The 18,578-nt window shown below is 27.9% G+C and overlaps 2 non-coding genes across 2 annotated transcripts; one reads left to right on the top strand and one right to left on the bottom strand.

Annotated features, from left to right (window-relative positions):
• The first annotated feature begins 212 nt into the window (after positions 1 to 212).
• LOC149511374 (U4 spliceosomal RNA) lies at positions 213 to 357 on the top strand. Its single transcript, XR_016334438.1, has one exon. It is a non-coding gene; the product is annotated as a U4 spliceosomal RNA (small nuclear RNA).
• Positions 358 to 1,235: 878 nt separating this feature from the next.
• Positions 1,236 to 1,396, bottom strand: LOC149511373 (U1 spliceosomal RNA). The gene has a single exon (XR_016334424.1). It is a non-coding gene; the product is annotated as a U1 spliceosomal RNA (small nuclear RNA).
• Positions 1,397 to 18,578: the final 17,182 nt, after the last annotated feature.

Below are 18,578 nucleotides of genomic sequence, written 5' to 3'. Positions count from 1 at the left end.
TGTCCCGTATATATAAATATATAATTGTTTGTATAATTTTTCATGAATCTGAGAGATAAGTAAGCTCATTACTGTAAATTGCTTTCACCTTTGCAGATCAATTAGGACAACATTTGTAATCTCCTTTTTGCTTTACTAACCCACATCAGCAAGGAAGACATCGCAATCTTTCGCCTCGTTCTATAAAATACAGACAGCAAACAGTACCAACCATCTTTGCGCTTGGGGCAATGACGCAGCTAGTGAGGTTCTAACCGAAGCGCGTCTATTGCTGGTTGAAAACTATTTCCAAACCCCCTCGTAGGCCTGGGTTCAGCCCTGGCCTTCGAGAATTTTTGGAAGGGCTCCTTTAGGGTTAAAGCCCTACAATTCCTAGTTTTAAGGGTTTGACGTGTATCTCCTAGCCCTTTCCATTTATAGGGAGGTTGGATTTCGAAATGGCTCAAGTCTACAGGCTTGTGAAAGAAATGTCTTTTCCCTAAATCCATAATTGTCCACATCGATCCCTTATCTTTTACTTGACCAGAAAACCTCCTCTCCCAGTTCACTGTCGTCTTTCTTTTTTTGCATACACAGTTCCAAATTTCCTGCTAATTTTTTATCTTATAATCAAGTGCGAATACAGAATCCATTTTGCATTCACAGATTGTGATCGGAACATCTATTTTCCTCGTGTTCTTTAGATGTTGGAAAGTAATAGACAAATCATCAAGACAAAGAGTTTCTTTTCTATTTATTTTTTCTTCTCAATTTGCATTCATTCATGTTGTAGATAAGAGGCATAAGAGAGCTTTGTTGTTCCCGATATTGCTGTTCTTGCTGCATATAATTTTCCTCTGTAATCGATTCTGTCTTCATTTTCTCTAATATAGAAATATATGATCTGCATATAAAATGTACTAACATTTAATGCACCTGAGATGGGAATTTCCGGCATGCCATTTTGCCTTCGAATTCCTACAAATAGTATCATTGAATGCTGCCATACTTAGATTCAAGCAGCTTTAATACACAACCATATGGTTGAACTGTTGCAAGTCAATTAGACACATTCTTCCAAGAGTGCTTCCAAGAATTTTTTTAAATTAAAAATTTGAGGATTCGCATCAAAATCTCATTAAAATGTTGCTTTGAAATTTGTAGGAATAAAAGAGTTTTTTAATAACATTAGAGTGACATTAGAGGCATATGGAAATAAATTCCATGGCAGGACGAACATTTCAAACTATGATTGGCTAGGGGCCGCGCGAACGCAGGCCCCTGCTGCTACAAATTATGACGTAGGCTCTCCCACTTGGGGAGACCTTAGAGCAGCACCCCTCCCAAGTGCAATGGAAGTCACTACCCTAGGCCATGGGTCTTCTTGATCGCCCATCGACCCCGTCCAGGTAAGTATGTTCTAACGTTGGGATATGATTTTCTTATACAACTTGCTTATATTTCGTTTATGATATGATAGGAATGTGGGATTCAAGTGATATTGTACATTATTGTCTATAAGTCCAAGTTTTCTCAAAAAAAAAAAAAATCAAGACATTTTGAAAAGTCTTGATCAAACAATAATGTAAAATGGCAATTCCATCGTCTTCAAATTAAATGGATCTTTCGATATTTAGAAGTTGAGATTTTAATTTGAAAGTCTTCAATTCACTTCTTAAAATAAAAGAGATGAGATTTATATTAGATTGATTGAAGAGACTTCTTCCATTATATAACCAAAAATCAAGTGAAAAGATGAATCACAATTTTATAAAGGCTTTTCCTTACTAATCTCAAGAGTCAACTTGAGATTAATTAAAATGGTTAAGAGTTATCATTTTCAATAGCAATTTTGCAAGCTGAATTATACTCAAATGCACTTGTTCAACTAATCTTTTGCTAAATTTTGAAAGAAAATTATGATGTTGATAAAAATTTGACCTTTTTTTTAATCAAGACATTGAATTATCACAACATATTCTAAAGACAATGAATTATCATAGTTTATATAGAATAGAATTATAGATAATCAACAAAATGATAGTTACATGCATGTATTCATATTCAAAGAATTATTTTTCCTCCCATCAAAAATGAAATTAACAAAATCTTGCATTTAGAAAAGTAAGACGAACACATCCTATACAAAATATTGATGTGAAAGAAAAATGAAGTCCAATAACGCAAACTAGGCCTAAAAGAGAGATCAAAACTTGCAGTGGATAGATATGAAACCTTTCAAAACTAGGAATCGTAGGGCATTAGCCTAAATGGAGCCCTTCCAGATATTCTCAAAGGCTAGGTCTAAACCAAGGCCTAATAGGGGGTTTGGAAGTAGTTTGGAAGAGCACGGTCATCATCCTCATCGATGTGGGTTAGCAAAGAAAAAAAAAGAGTACAGATGTTGTTCCAATTTATCTGCAAGGTAAAAGCAATTTACAGTAATAATCTTACTCGTATCTCAGATTCATGAAAAACTATACAACCAATCATATATATAGGACAAGTTATGCGCCAAAATATTTGATCGAATTTATGTTAATAAATTGATATTCCAAAAGAACTTAGTAAAATTCATGCTACAATTCAATTGCCTTTCCCAGTGCATTAATTATAGTAAATAAATAACTCTATAAGCTCAATAATTATGTAATTCAGAAATACAAAGTTAGTGTTTTGTTCCTAACTGAAAAAAAGAAACTAAAATTATTACATATACATTGAGCAATATGCAATCTAATCTAAGATATCATAATTGATAAGTGTCATCTCCTTAGTAATGGATGCCAATGCCCTAGTAATTGCCATTGAAAGCTTTATGTTGTAAACTTAAGCAGAATTTTGAGGAGATAAAGAAATTAGAACCAGGCCCAAACACAGTAATGTGATCTTACTCAACTAGATGAACACTAAATCAACTTTGCTTACACAAATAGGTTTATGGTTAACTTTCAGACATCTGAACATATCACCTAACTATTTTAAATATCAGATTTCCGGAGAGAGTAGCCTTTGTGGCATATGGGCTTTTAGTGTTTTAACTGGTTGTCAATGTTAAAAGTAAGATTTTTTCCTAGTACTTCTTCTTAGACAAACGGTTTCTTCACTTCTTTGAAAGAAATTGCCTCTTAGACTCGTGATACTTCTGATAATGGATCTTTCATTTCCTTTTCCATTTTAGTTTGGAATTTTAACAAGTAATTTTTGGCATTTTTGCTAGCAAATCCAATGATTTAAAACATTATGTAGCAAATATTTAAAACATTTTTAAAATTATAGATGATCATGTTTAAAACATTAATGTTTTTAAAATATTGTTTGGTGAAGAAAATAAAAGAATTTGAATGCTGAAGTTCTTCTTATCATGTTTTTCATGTTCAATCAAAATCAACAACACAAAATACCATTGTATTACAACAATTTGAAAACAGAATGCCACTTACAAAGGATAGATATCCTTTCACATCTGGGGATCGTACACTTTGTGTTTATAATTGTTTCATGGCCCTGTCAAATAGTAGAACCTAGAATTTTGAACCTTTGGCAATGGTTGGTAAGACTTGCAAAGCTATCTAGTTGATTGAACCCTAAAACCATTTCACTACAATTAGAAGGGTACACCAGGCCCTTGGAGTAGTGCAACGCATGGGCGACACATGAGAACCCAAGTAGAAGCACCAAAGTTCCAATTATCACAATTTCATGTGCCAAGCAATCTCACAATTTTATCATAATTTCACAATTTCATAATTTTAATATATTTCTTACATTGTTATTTTCCATATATATTTATTAAAATTTAATTTGAGAAAAATTTAAATCAACCTAATTCGTCTTATTATATTACTTTTGAGCTAATACTTTCTTCTCTCACTTAGCCATCTTATTAATTCATGCATCATGTTTACGTCTTGCTCACCTCAATCTTTTTATGTATATACACATTCTAGGCATGCATTATGGTTGATATTACTAATCTTTATCCTTTTGGTGTTAACCACCCTAAATAGTCAAATGAGTTTGAAGTTGAACCATCATAATGTAGACTAGATGAAGAGGACATACATTTATAAGATGATAAATTCTAATATCCTATTATGTTTTATTTTTCATTTTCCTTCATCTATTCCTTACAACATAATATAAAATGTCAGTGATCGAAATACAAGTTTTTTTAACAAAGTGGTTCTAGCCAAGCAATCTCACAATTTTATTAGAATTCTTTATGATACTGATGGAAATAGGCTAGACTCTTTTGAACAAATGACGAATAAGGCTTTCAACTACTATCAAAATCTTCTTGGTAAAACATATTCTTAAATTAAGATTAATACAATTGATATGCTCAAGGAAATTTTGCAAGTCACCATTCCACATGCTTTTAAAGAGTCTAAACTCCTATCCATTTGATATCCCATGTTGTAATACTCTATACAAGTGTATTATTAGAATCTTAGCAAATAACCTTGAATTGTACCTTCCTTCCATCATTAGTCTTTATTAAAGTGCCTTCATTAAAGAAAAATTTTGGTGGAGAATATTTTTCTTGCTCAAGAAATGGCTACATGTTATCAAAGGAAAAGACTGTCACCTAGATGTGCTTAGAAAGTTTATATAAGAAAGGCATGTAACCTAAATGTTTGTGCATTATAATATATATATGTTTCCAAATTATAATTTAAAAATATACTAATAAGACATATTCATATGCAACATATATCATTACATATTATTAACGTATATCAAATAAGAGATGTTTATTAATAATTAGTCATTAAAATCTTTGATTTATAATAATACTCATAAATTCCCAATGTTTATGACTAAACATTAATTTATGCATTAAACTTGACCAAGTTGGATGCATTAGCTCATATATCAAATCAAAATTACATACAAATTGAAGTTGACAAATAGATTGAAGTCGCAAAGATACGAAAAAATTAAAAAAAAAATCCAAATGTGTAATAATTAGGAAAATGAGAGGTTTATATTTAATTGTGGTGGAGGAATAGGGTAATCTAGCAAATTTTTCACCATTTGTACATTTAAAAGTGAGGCAATCCAACGAAATTCAAAGAATCTAGGAGACAAACAGCAATGGCTTCGACAAGGGCAAGGGTAAGGACGTGCCAGAACAGCAAATTTAAAGCATTTCCTAAAAAACAAAGATTTGAAGCGCAGAGAAAATCTGAAAAAACAATGGGTATTGAATGCTAGAAATTCAAAAACCAACAAAGAATCAATGAGGTCAGCATTTGTTGTTTCTTTCTTTTATTGATTTGGTTGCCTTTTTTAAGTATTACTTCCTCTATTTTCAATCTCTCTTTTCTCTAATATGCATTTATAAATAGAGAAAAGAGAGACTGATTTCATAGATTCTCATTTTGTCTTCAAACACTATTAATTTGAATTTAGAGGTATAATCAATTTGCTTTTCATGCTTCAATTATTGCACATATTATTACAAATTTGCATTTTTTTCTTCATTGGTTTATTTTATTATTGCTTTAATCAACCATGCTATTTTAAAAGAATGAAGATATGTTGCTTGTTAGGGCATCAAATTAAGTTACTAATAATTTGCAATAATAGGTTTTATGTTTAATCTCATATCTCTCATAAAATATAACTTTTTGGCTAATCATTCGTGCTTTCAATTTTTCTATATACTATGTAATAGTTCATGTGTTCATATCTGGGTATGCTTTAGTCTTTTGTTTAAAATGATGTAATTCATTTATATATACATATATATATACAATTCTTAATTTTAATATCTCTCTTCGACATATTGTTTTCCTTTCTTTTTTATCCCCAGTATTTTTGCCACCCCAACTAGTTTGGAATATTTAGGCCTAGTTGGGTTATGTTTGATGGTTCGTTGTAAGAATACATTGTTATTTCAAGCTTATCTTCTTCCCATGTCTCATGAAGATTCTTCAAAAAGATTAGCACTGGTCATTAGAAGGTATGCATTGGAAAAGATATTTTTATCAATTGCATTCTATTACTTTGTGCTTAAACATAAAACCATATTGGTACAAGGGATTTTAGTATCTTTATTGCAGAGCAAGTTTATTGAAGGTCTTATGCAGGGTAACACCATATATATATAATCTCACAAATTTTATTGCAACTAAAATATTTTTCTAGTATCAATAATCAATCAATGTAAGATTTTCTTCTTTTTTTTTTATAAAGTTGAGGGTTAAATTTGTATTGGAATTGAATTTCATATGTATGTCTCATAAGATTTCTTCATAGATAAACCATGCCAAGGAAGAATGGGAGTACATTTTCATAGCATGTTGTTTCTACTTCCTGCATGTCCTTTTTTTTTAATCCTCGCTTGTTTTACGTTAGACTTTTATGCTTGTCCTGATCTAGTGTTGTACCATATTAGAAAGCAATTAGAAAGATCTAAACGATACAACAATTTAGGGAAGCTCAACTTTTATGCTTGTATGATCTAGTTTTATACCATATTATAAAACAATTAGCAAGATCTATATAATACAAGAATTAAGGGAAACTCACTTATCTTACTTAGTAAAAGCTACTAATATTAGTTATCCTCAATTAATTAGCGTCATTATCTTAATTAATTAATTCTTTTGAGACCATTTCTCATAGTGTAATAATACAGAACAGTCATTCACTTTGCTTCTTTTTTTGTTAACTCTTATGTTTGTACATGCATGCACACATGTAAGCATTAAGGTTTTTGAATTATTTCATAAATTATTGCTTTTAAATTTTTGGATAATCAACTTGGGCACCTGTGATGCATGTTCTCTAAACTACTTACTATTTGATATTGAATATCTAATATGATAGACAACTTCAAATTGATAATCTAGTTTTTACAACCTTTTGGGGTTTGAAATTCATTATTTGCTACCTAAGATAGATGGAGAATTAATTGCAACTTTTGTGGTGCAACTGATTGATTTTTTCAAAACAATTAACGTAAAAATTTAGTATATTTTGCAATTTGCACTTGTATATATATTTGTTTCAAAAAGTCTTCTTGTATTGCCATCTTCAGGTGAGTGGTGACTAAACATTTTTTTGCCTTGCACGTACAGGGGTTCCTGATAGTTATAAATTTGCTGGTAACATCCAACACAAGCATAGGCAAATTGGGAATGGTGTGTCTCTTAATTTTGCTTTTGCACTGGGAAGAAAGCTCAAGGAAGCACTAGAGATAAATGCTCAATCTAAAGGCCATTAATCAAGTATACACTGAATACCAAATCTCAATATCTTATTTTTTAGGTAAGTTGTCGAAAGAGTTCCACAATGAAATATCTAGTCTAGTTATTTTCTCAGTTTAATGCAATACTCCATTGTTTTTTTTTATACACAAAAGTTTGCAACTTAAGAGAAAAAATTACAGTTATTAGTATTTAACTTTTAACTTTATTTTATATCACTTTATAAGAATAATTGTATAAACCAACTAAATTAAATTTCAGATTTAATACTCCATTGTTATTGCTAAATCACAATATTAGGCTGAGAATTTTTCCTTTTATTTTTTTTATGAAATAACCATGTAGCACCTATGAACTTTGAGTTACTGTTGTATTCAACGTTTGTTACATCAAATTTTATTTTATCCACAAGAAAATCATTTCTTAAAATAGTATTGTTTTTCTCAAAATGTATTGCTATTGGTCAATGGGTTGGAGAATATGAACTTTCATGAAGCCATAGAGAAGGGTTTATTCGATCTAATCATATCACGATATTGCTCTGTTAGGATTTGGCGCTTTTACCTCCCCAAAGGAGTCTTGGCCTACGCTCCTGATCATCATCCTCTTATAAACATTATTCATGATGGTCCGTGAGATAAAAAAAATCAAGAAAATCGGCCTATGTTTGGTTTGGTTTCCATTTTTTAATTTGGTTTGGATTAAATTCATATATTAAATATATATAATCAATTTAGATGAAAATTTTGAATTAAAAAATAAAAAATAAAAAATAATCGAATCAAATCAAATTGAATCGAATCGGATTATATATTTTTAATAGTTTATATATTTTTTAAATTTTTATAAAATAAAAATAATTATTTTATAATCAAATCTATTTAAATACAAATCATATTAAAATAATATCAAAAAATTTTAAAATAATTTTTAAAATCAAATAAACTAAACTAAACTAGTACAATTTGTTTCAGATCAATTCTAAAAAAAAAAAAGAATTCAATCTAAATTTGGATCAAATTTTAAAAATTTATAATACTATATATTAATTAAAATAATCAAATCAAATCAAATCAGACCGTTATCACCCTTATAACCTTGGATGGATTCCTCATAGCCAACATTTAGTGCATTATTTAGTCATGATAATTTGTATCATCTTATTGAGTAAAATATTGCATTAATGTCATGTTTATACAAAAATCAAGTATCACAATTCGTATTAATACGAAAATATAAAATATAATTTTTTGATTTTATTAATCTTATTTATGATTTTTTTTAAATTATAAGTCATGTTATCTCCATATCCTTTATTTGTATAATTTTCATATCGTGTTACTGTATCATATTTCAAATTACGATTATTTAATAAATTTCTTTCAAAAAAATACATTATTTATAAAATATTCTTTATAAGTATCCACCAGAATAGATATTTTTAATATTTTAATATATTTATTTTATGAGCTTTTATAAGTCTCATAATTAGTATTTGATTTTTTAATAGAACGTTTTAAGTTTGATCTTTATTATTTATAAAATTATTATTAATTAAAATTTAAAAAATATTGTTTCAAAACTTTGAATAAATTAGTTTTTAGATACATGCTTATTAAAATTTATTTTAATCAAATATTTAAAGTAGTTAAAGTCTTATTTTAAAATTTTGACTAAAACAATAAAAATTAAAACAATATTTATGAAATGTAAAGGCATCTTTAACATTTAAAAGGACAAAAAAAAAATACATATTGCACAAGAAAAAGAAACAAAAAAGAAAATTAAGTAAATTGTATTTTATTTTGAAAAAGTTTGAATGTAAAGTTTTTAAAAATCACCTTCAAATATATTTTTTTCTTTTAATTTTTAAAATCATTATTATAAAATACTACTTCAACCAAGGCTCGTTCTAATCATTGAAATTGATTCTTATTAATAAAAATATTTTAGAAGGTAAATTTGTGATGATATTAATACAATATATATAAAAGGTTGTGACGACGCCATGTAGGAGCATGTGGGGCCATGGCCCCTAAAAATTTTTAAAGTTACTTGAGTCTATAAACTGCTATGAATTGATTTTTTTAAAATATATTTTTCAAAATAAATGAATGATCCTCTCAAGGAAATATAATTATTTTCAATTTTTATTCTATAAATTTTTAACTTATTAAATCATTTTAAAATTTTAAGAATGTTATTTATTTTTCAAGTTTACATAAAAATTTAAAATTTGTTTACTCTAAAATAAAAAGATTAGTATAATTGAATATATTTGTAAAGTGTAAAAAAAATTTTCTATAAAATAATTTATCTCTAGTGTTATTAAATATATATATGTATATATGCACGTATATGTGTACATGTGTTTGATTTGACTTTCTCTATGTAAAAATTCTAGTTCTGTTATTGATAAAGGGTAAGTGAAAGATCTTTTAGCCTAATAATTCACCATTTATAAATACAATAATATAAAGGACAAGTTAATGATAAGTTAATCTCTCAGCATATCATGTCAACATCTATATGAAAATTTTAGTTCTTTTAAAAACAAAATACACGTTAAAGCTTTACAATCCATGTGAGGTAAAATGCCGTTGTTTATTTCAATTTATGAAATGGATTGTGATCCCAATGAAAAAAAACCTTTGGTTTGTTGCTTTCTTTCCTTCTTTGATTTTTTTTCATATTATTTTATTATCAATTCCAATCTCTTACTTTTTTGGTGTATTCATGATTTTAACCCATTGATTTTTAATTTTATAATTTTTTTCCTTTTGTTGATTTACCTCTTAGTTGCCCTTTCATTTTTCTCTTATCTTTGTGAGTTTTGAAGATTGATTTATTTTTTTCTTCTAATTTTTTGTTATTGTTAATCGTTTGATCACTTTTGTTTTTTTTTTTCCATATGTGTGTTTTGAAATAAATGTTAGTTATTAATCGAAAGCCAATCTGAACTAAGTTTCAATATTTAATATCCAAATCAAATTGAAAAAAATTGATTCGATCTGAATGCTATGATTTTGAATTTACCTTCGATTTTCTCAAAATTTTTCCTTCAACCATAGCTGTCATTTGTCAAATATTTCAAATCTTCACAAACTCTACTTTTATATATTGTTATAGACAGATAGATAAATAGATTGATTAATTAATTGATTGATTGATTGATTGATAAATATATAGATAGATAGATAAATAGAACATATAAATGTTAAAATATTTTCAAATTTTGTTGAAAAGTTAGGCCAAATCAATTGGTTGAATAAAAAATCAAAGGCTTATTCAGTTCAATGAAAGAGTCAAATCGTATCCATAAAAAAGCTATAAATATTACAATTAAATCAAGTTTTTAAATTAATTAAATCAATTTATGCTATCCTATTAAAAGAACCCCCAAAAACTCGTAAAGGTAATAGTTACCCTTATTTTTGTTTGATAGACTTTTGGGTTTGAGGGCTCGATGTATATGGAATATTTAGGTTGAAAGTTTATGATTTAATTAAGAGAGACCTAGTTATTTTAGTCATTTTAGTTTCAAATGTGATAATTTATTGCTCTCAGGATTTTAGCAAGGAGACATGAATGACATCAATGATGTAAAATAGTTGAGTTTTTTATGACTGCAAGGGATTTATTGTTATTAATTCTATTACTTTTTCCTAGGGTTGTCTACATCATTCATTTTTCTTTATGGATTTTTTTTCTTTTAATTTTCTTTCTTTCTTCATTTTTTTTTCTTATAGCTTTGGAAAAAGAGAAAAAAAAATCCAAAAAGAAGAGAAAAGGAAAGCAAAATGCGAGAATGGGTGGATTGATTAGATCGTAAATCAATTGTCTCCCAAATCAATCTAGCATTAACCACTAAAAAGATTGAAACATGAAAATTGAGGTAAAGTTTAAACAATTATTTAAAAGGCGGACAATATTTGTCAAGTTTTAATCCTTTCGATATCAATATATATATATCCTCAACTCTGAAATATGGCAATGTTTAAACTCTAATTGATTTCAATAAAATTTTTTCTTTTTTGTTTTTGAACTCATTTTTTTATTTGGATTTATCATTTATTTTTGTTATTAATTTTCTACATCTTACCAAAAAGTGACTGAATATTTATTTCAAATTCAAATATAAATTCTCTTTTGATTCCTACTAATTAATTTTTTAGCTTATACTGGTATTTAAAGTTTAATATTCCTCTTGCTTTTGTATGTTCTAGATTTTTTTATTACTTGTATTGGATTTAGTTGACCAACGATATAAAAAAAGGATTTCAGATGATTTATTATGATTGAGATAATTTATTGTTAACATTTTCTTTTTTGTATCATTTAATGGTTAGTACAGTTTAGTTCCTTATTTTGTTTACTTTAAATTTAGTTTTTATTGAATAATAGCATGTGCTAAGAATCCTCACTCTTCTCATGTAATAAGAGTTTTAACTCTTTTAAAAGTCCTTTGCATCTTTTTTGGTAAAATAAAAAATTTATAACATGTACAAAACTCTTAATCTTCTTAAATAAAAATAGAATAATCTCTAGAAATTAAACCAACTTTAATTGAAATACTTGACACGACATGTGGGTAGCACACTAATTTTTATTAAACTTTTGGCTTTAAAAAATGAAAATTTTTTTTAAGTAATAAGATTTGAACTCTTACCCTATTGATCACTAATTAAACCTCTAACTATTTAATCAATTGATTTTTTTAAATCTTTTTAAATTTTTAAGAATGATTAAGATATTTTTATTAATCATTTAGAGTAATGCATTGTTTGTTAAACACTCATCTACCTCTATATATTCTATGTCATTTCGAACACATATCCTTTTATACATCCTTAGATAAAATCTTATAGAATAGCATCAAAGCATAACAATTGACATATAAAATATTTAGTGATCTCAAATATAAAAATAATTTATACAATTGTAATATGATAAAAATTTTTATATAAAAACTTAAATAACATTCTAAGTAGCATTTTGCCAGCAAAGTAAACTTATCATTCCAACTGTCATAACATATTAATTTACAAACTTATAACTAGACACAATAAGAGGAGTCGCCACTAATATTTTATTAAGGTGTGATTGGCCACCTAATAAATCTATCCTTTTAAGGAGCTCCTAAGCTTGACTACTGATCTGTAAAAGAATAGGTTCTAGTATACTAATTAGAATAGGGTTCAGGAGTTTAGTTACATATGAAAAAAGGTTATAGCGCCCCTACATACCCATCCAAATGATAGTACCATTTTATTTTAAATTATCCTAAGGTCTTGATTCTAATAGTCTTAAATTTAATATTGAAAATAATTCTTAAGATTTCTCTATCAATCTGGTAGAATTTTTAAAAATACTTCCACCATTTGAGCCTAAATTAGAAACTTTTTCTCACTTAGAAATATCTTAAATAATCATCCATTTACAATCATTAAGAATTTCATCATCGGAATTTATTTTTACACTTTTTATTTCTATTTCTAAAATTTTCACCATTTTTGTCTATTTAGAAATATCTTTCTAAGAAATTGAAATCTAGTTATTTGTCATTTGTTTCTTTAGAAAGAAATAATATGACAATAATTATTCGAGGTCTCATCTAAATTCTTCCACCATGTAGGTTGAATTTAAAAAAAAAAAAAACCTTTTACCTAGAAATCTTATGAAAATTCAATTATTTGTGATTTTTTCTTAAGATTTCATCTTTGGATAATTATCAAATATTTTCACCTAAATTTTAGTTTTATTCTTAATTTTATTTAGGAAAAGAATTCAATTATTTTTATTGGAATTTAATCTAAATTATTTCACAATTTAGGATAAATTTAGAGAAATTCCTCACCTAAAGATTTCTTAGAAAATTTAACATTTGAAATTTATAAGTATATCATCTTTGGATAATTATTAATTCAATTCCAAATTTTATTGATATTTTATTTTATATATTTTTTTAAAAATTAAAAATAAATATTAATGTTATTGAAATTTTAATCTAAAATTTTCATCTATATGGGTTAAATTTAGAAAAGTTTCTCAGCTAGGAATTTTATAGAAATTAACCATTTGTAATTTCTAAAAAAAAAAATTCATCATTAGATAATTATTTATTTATTCTAAAAATTTTATTAAAATTTGGATTTTATATTTTTCTAATTATTTTCTCTAATTTTGCTACAATTTAATCATGCATAATATTTTTAAAATAAAAATAATAACATAAAACCAAAATAAATAAAACAAAAAAAAATAAACAAAATAAAAGCAGCTCCGTTTGCCTGGAGCTAAGATGCAGCTGCGGGGTAACAGACAGTTGAAATGACAAACTCTTTGGCTCAGCTTGAATCAAGCCAAGGACTAGAACGTGGGTTAAAGGTAGGCCAAGCACTTAGGTCGAACTTCCAGGTAGTAAAATGCATGAATCTTGTCAAAATAAAACTCCTAGAAATGGCATCGTTTCCTGATACTATATAAGCCCAAATTTCCTTTCTTCCTTCAAATCTTCACCAGCCCTTTATCTTTTTTCCTTTTTTCCTCTCCTTCTCTCTTTAGAAACCGATGACTACCAACCACCATGTTCTAGAATTCCTCATCGAAATCTGAAAACCTCACTGAAAAGTTCAAGTTTTGTCGGAAACTTCATCGAAAACTAGAAAATACCGCAAAAAAAAAAATGAATTTCACTAAAAATTTTCACCATAATCTAAAAATTTTTCAAAAAATTTCCAAAAAACTCATTCTAACACTTAATCTCTCTCTTAATCTTCTATAACCCTTTAGCAACAAAAAATCAAATCTTCCCAATTCTAAAAACTAAAATATTTTTTTTGCCAAAAACATTTATGAAAAAAACAAAAATCTCGCAATTGTACTCTCTCTATTTTCTATTGTGTATATTTTTTCTACCTATTCATGTTTTTTTTTTTCGTATCTTTTTTATTGTTTTTGGGTTCATACTTATAGGGTTTCAAATTATAAGAACCTTAAACTAAAAAAAGTTTCGATTTCCCTTTAATTCAAACTTCAAACTTTAATTTTAATCAAAACTATATGATTTAAAGAAACAGTCCTAAACAAATTTGACCACCCCCTAAACTTTCTTAAATTTTTTTTTTATGGTTTTTTTAGACATAAAAAAAAGAAACAGTTACAACCTTAGACAAATTAGGGTATCTACAATTGCCTCTTTTTATGTACTTTCTGTGAAACAAAAATTGTGCAAAGACATAGATAACCTACATATCTAGATAATCAACTCGACACACTTATTTCTTTTTAACTTTTTTAAAACAAATACTTAAACTTTTTGAATAACATAAAAACTCTTTTAAACAGATGTTTAACACTTTAAAAAATTATAAAAGCTCATCTCAATAAAAAGCTCAACAATTTTTGAAAAATAAGTAAAGTTCCTTTAAATAGAGGCTCAATAACTTTTGAAAAATAAATAAGGCTCTTATAAATAGAAGCTCAATTACTTTTGAAAAATAAATAAGACTCCTTTAAACGGAGGTTTGATGTCTTTTTAAAAATAAATAAGACTTTTTAACAATCATGTCCAGAGGTCTTATAGATCATGTTTGAAAACATTTTAAGAGATTATGCTCGAAGGTCTTACAAATCGTTCCTAATATTGAAAAATGCTTTTTTGAACAAAGGCTTCGCAATTTTTAAAAAAAAAAATTGAAAATTCTTTCTTAACTATGACTGATTTTTTTAAAAATATTCTCTTTCAAGGATCAGGATCTTATCTCAAAGGTTTCTTCGTAAATAAGAATTTGAAATTCTTTCATTGAAAAGTTTTCATATTTATCTTCTCCATGTGAAATCTTACAATATCCCTATTTCCTAGATTCATGCACTAGACATTCTTAAATGCAATGCATGCTATGCAAATGTCAATTAACATTGTTTCAATTATAGTACACAAGTTTTTAAGCCTCTTTCCTTTGGATTTTGAACTCTTCAATCTTCAAGCACTAAAACCAAATCAATTTGATTCTCAATCATCTTTCTTATTCAATGTTAACTCCTATATTCTCCTTTTAAAGAAATCTTTCTTCTCCAAATGCAATGTCTTTACCAAGAACTGAACACTTCATATTTGCCTTTATCACTCTCAACCTTTCCAAGGCTATTATTCATTTATCAATTATTATTTCAATTTCAAAAAGTAAAAATGCAATCACACATTTCTTCCATTACAAGGTATTTAAGGGAAAAGTCAAAGGATGGATTAGGAATAAATAGGAAATAGTCGTCAAAAGAGAGGCATGAGAAATGAAATGAAATATCTCTTAGTTAAATAGAATGGTATAACAACTTTGGCCATTAACAAAGAAGAACAGTTACAAAAATGGGTATGGGGTAACAACACCAAAAATAAACAATCAAAAAATCATTATAACATATCTTGAAAAGCTTTTCAAAAAATCAATCACTTGATGCACCTAACAACTTAGAGCTTATGGAACATGCTAGCCTTCATATTAGTGAGTTCTCAAACTTGATATTATATCCTTCTCATCTAAGTTGTCTTTTCGAGTTTTCAATTTAAATGAATCCCCTTTAACTCAAATCATGCTTTTAGGTTTTTGATTTGAGTCTTTCTTTTTCTTTTTCATTCATTTTTTCTTTTTTTCCTCTTTTTTCTTTTTTTTCTTAAACGTAATATTTCTTCACAGCATCAAAATTTATAGAATTGGGTAAATCATCTCTATCCATCTTCACTAATATTAATATTAATGCTCCACCCGAGAAAGCTTTTTCACAACATATGGCCCTTCTTAATTCAAAGTCCACTTTTCTCTATTATCATACTAGCTTGAAAGAATTTTTTTTCAAAACCAAATCTCCTTATCGAAAACAATTAGGTAGGACCTTTTTATCATAAGTTCTCATCATTCTTCTCTGATATAGCTAACCATGATACAATGTTATTAATCTCTTCTCTTCAATGAAATTCAATTGCTCATAACACTCATGAATTCATTCAACCTTTTTCAATCCAACTTCTTTTAAGACTCTTAAGGATGGGATCTTCACTTTCATCGATAATAAAGCTTTCATCCTATAAACTAAGAAAAATGGTTTACCCCAATAGAGGTACACACTAATATCCGATAAGCATGGAGGACATATGATAACTTTTCAAGCCAATCCTTATAGGTCTTGGTCATCTTTTCAAGAATTTTTTTTATATTCTTGCTTGTCGCCTTAATTGCTCAATTTATTTTCAAGCGATATGGCGCTAAATTATGATGTTTAATCTTGTATTGGGTACATATTTCCTTTATCATCTTACTATTTTAATTTTTAGCATTATCTAAAATGATTCTTTTCTTAAGTCTTTATCTATAAATAATCTCTCTCTTTATAAACTTGCAGATCATAGATCATGTCACACTTTCAAATGAAGTTGCTTCCACCTATTTCATGAAATAATCTATCTTCATGAAAATGAATCTATGCTTATTAGAAGCCTTTGGGATAATAAAACCAATAACACACATGCCCTACATGGAAAATGGCCAAAATGGTGCCAAAACATGTATAGCAATAGGTGGAGCAAGAATCTTATTAGTATATATTAGACACTTATGATATTTTCGAGCATAGTCAATGCAATTGCTCTCCATTATCAAACAACAGTGCCTAGATTTCATGATTTATCTGGCCATCATATGTCCATTAGCATGTGTTTCATATATCCCATCATGTATTTTCTCAATAATCTTTTTTGCCTCAACTGTATTTACACACCTTAATAATACTTGATCACGACTTTTTTTTTATACAAGACATCACCATTTAGGAAAAAATGCATAGTTAGTCTCCAGATGACTCTTTTCTCATTCTTAGTTGCTTGGTTAGGGTATTATCGATTCTTAATGAACTGTAAGATATCATAATATCACAACTTCTCATCCTTTTCTTCCTTTATATTAGAGTAATGAGCTAGCACATCCTTAACATCTAGTTTGATGATTGAATATTAGTATTATTATTAATTCGAATCATTGCTGCTATAGTAGCCAAGGCATCAACAATAAAATTCTCTTCGCAAGGCAAATGCTCAAATTGAATATCTTTAAATTGCTTGATCAACTCTAAAATATACTTATGATATAAGATAAGTTTTGAATCTTTCATCTCTTATTTTTCTTTCAATTGATATATAATTAGAGTTTAATTCCCAAATACTTTCAATACTCTAATCTTTTTATTTATAGTAGCTTGTAAACCTATGACACAGGCCTTATATTCAACAATGTTATTTATGCAATTGAAATTCAACCTCGTTGTTATAGGATAATAACATATTTTCGAAGAGATCAAAATTGTCCTAATCCCATGTCCTCTTTCCACTTGCAATGGCATTTGACCTTTTTCAGCAGAGCCCTTAATGTATTCCTCAGAAACCTCCTCATAATCCATCTCAAAATTTTCTTCCTCAGTGTCTTCCTCGTAAGGTTGAGTATTTTTAAGAGCTTCAAGTGCCATAGGGTCAAAGTTTCATAAAAATTCTCTTTCGAACCTTAGTAGTTCCTCATCATCCACTATATCTTCTTTCCCAACAAGGTTTACTTTAGGTTGTTATATAAAGCTAGAAAGGCTTACCACTATTGGTTCATTCATGATATCATCCTTATTAGAGTCATCCATCCCATCATCCCCAAATGTGTAGATTGCATTATAAACTTTCTTGTCTAGTCTTATACGATTGGATTCAGTATACCTACAGGGTAATTGGCTATAGCTTGGACTAATTAACCTATATAGGTTTCACGATGTTTAATGAATGTAGCTTGGCTTTGAATATTGGCATTGTTAAGTTGCATTAATTGGGTCAACATGTCCTCAAAACTTGGTTTACTTTCTTGGGATGGGTTGAAAGTTTGTGGACTATGACAAAAGTTATTGTTTTGGGTGGTGGCTTGTTATTAGGTTGGTTCCAAGAAAAGTTGAGAAGGTTATGGCAACTCAGATTGTAGGTGCTACCATAGAGGTTGTAGGTGGGTTTGGATTGTTGAACAAACTAGATTGACTTTATCTTAGACTAGAATTTATCACTTGAATGGGGTCTTTCATAAATATCACATGAAACTAAGGGATTTTGGATTTCATTCACATGGTTGGATTGGGATTTAGCTCTTAAAGCTTTTATTTTTTTATAAGGGTGACTAACAAAAATTTAATAAAGTGATTGCATCAATTTTAACTAGACCGACAAACTGTTTGCATACCTTTCTTTCCATGTCCTATTGATAGTTGTTATTAGCCATCTCCTTAATCAACTCATTAGCCTCTTTAACTGTCTTGTTGATGATTGCCTTTTAGCAATTGAATCTAAGGTTGTTCTCATAT

Source organism: Durio zibethinus, chromosome 26, assembly GCF_047325235.1.
Source record: "Durio zibethinus cultivar Kanyao isolate XHJ-2024 chromosome 26, ASM4732523v1, whole genome shotgun sequence".
Classification (NCBI taxonomy): Eukaryota; Viridiplantae; Streptophyta; class Magnoliopsida; order Malvales; family Malvaceae; genus Durio; species Durio zibethinus.
The sequence above is the reverse complement of the archived record's forward strand: the minus strand, read 5'-3'. Positions and strand labels throughout refer to the sequence as shown.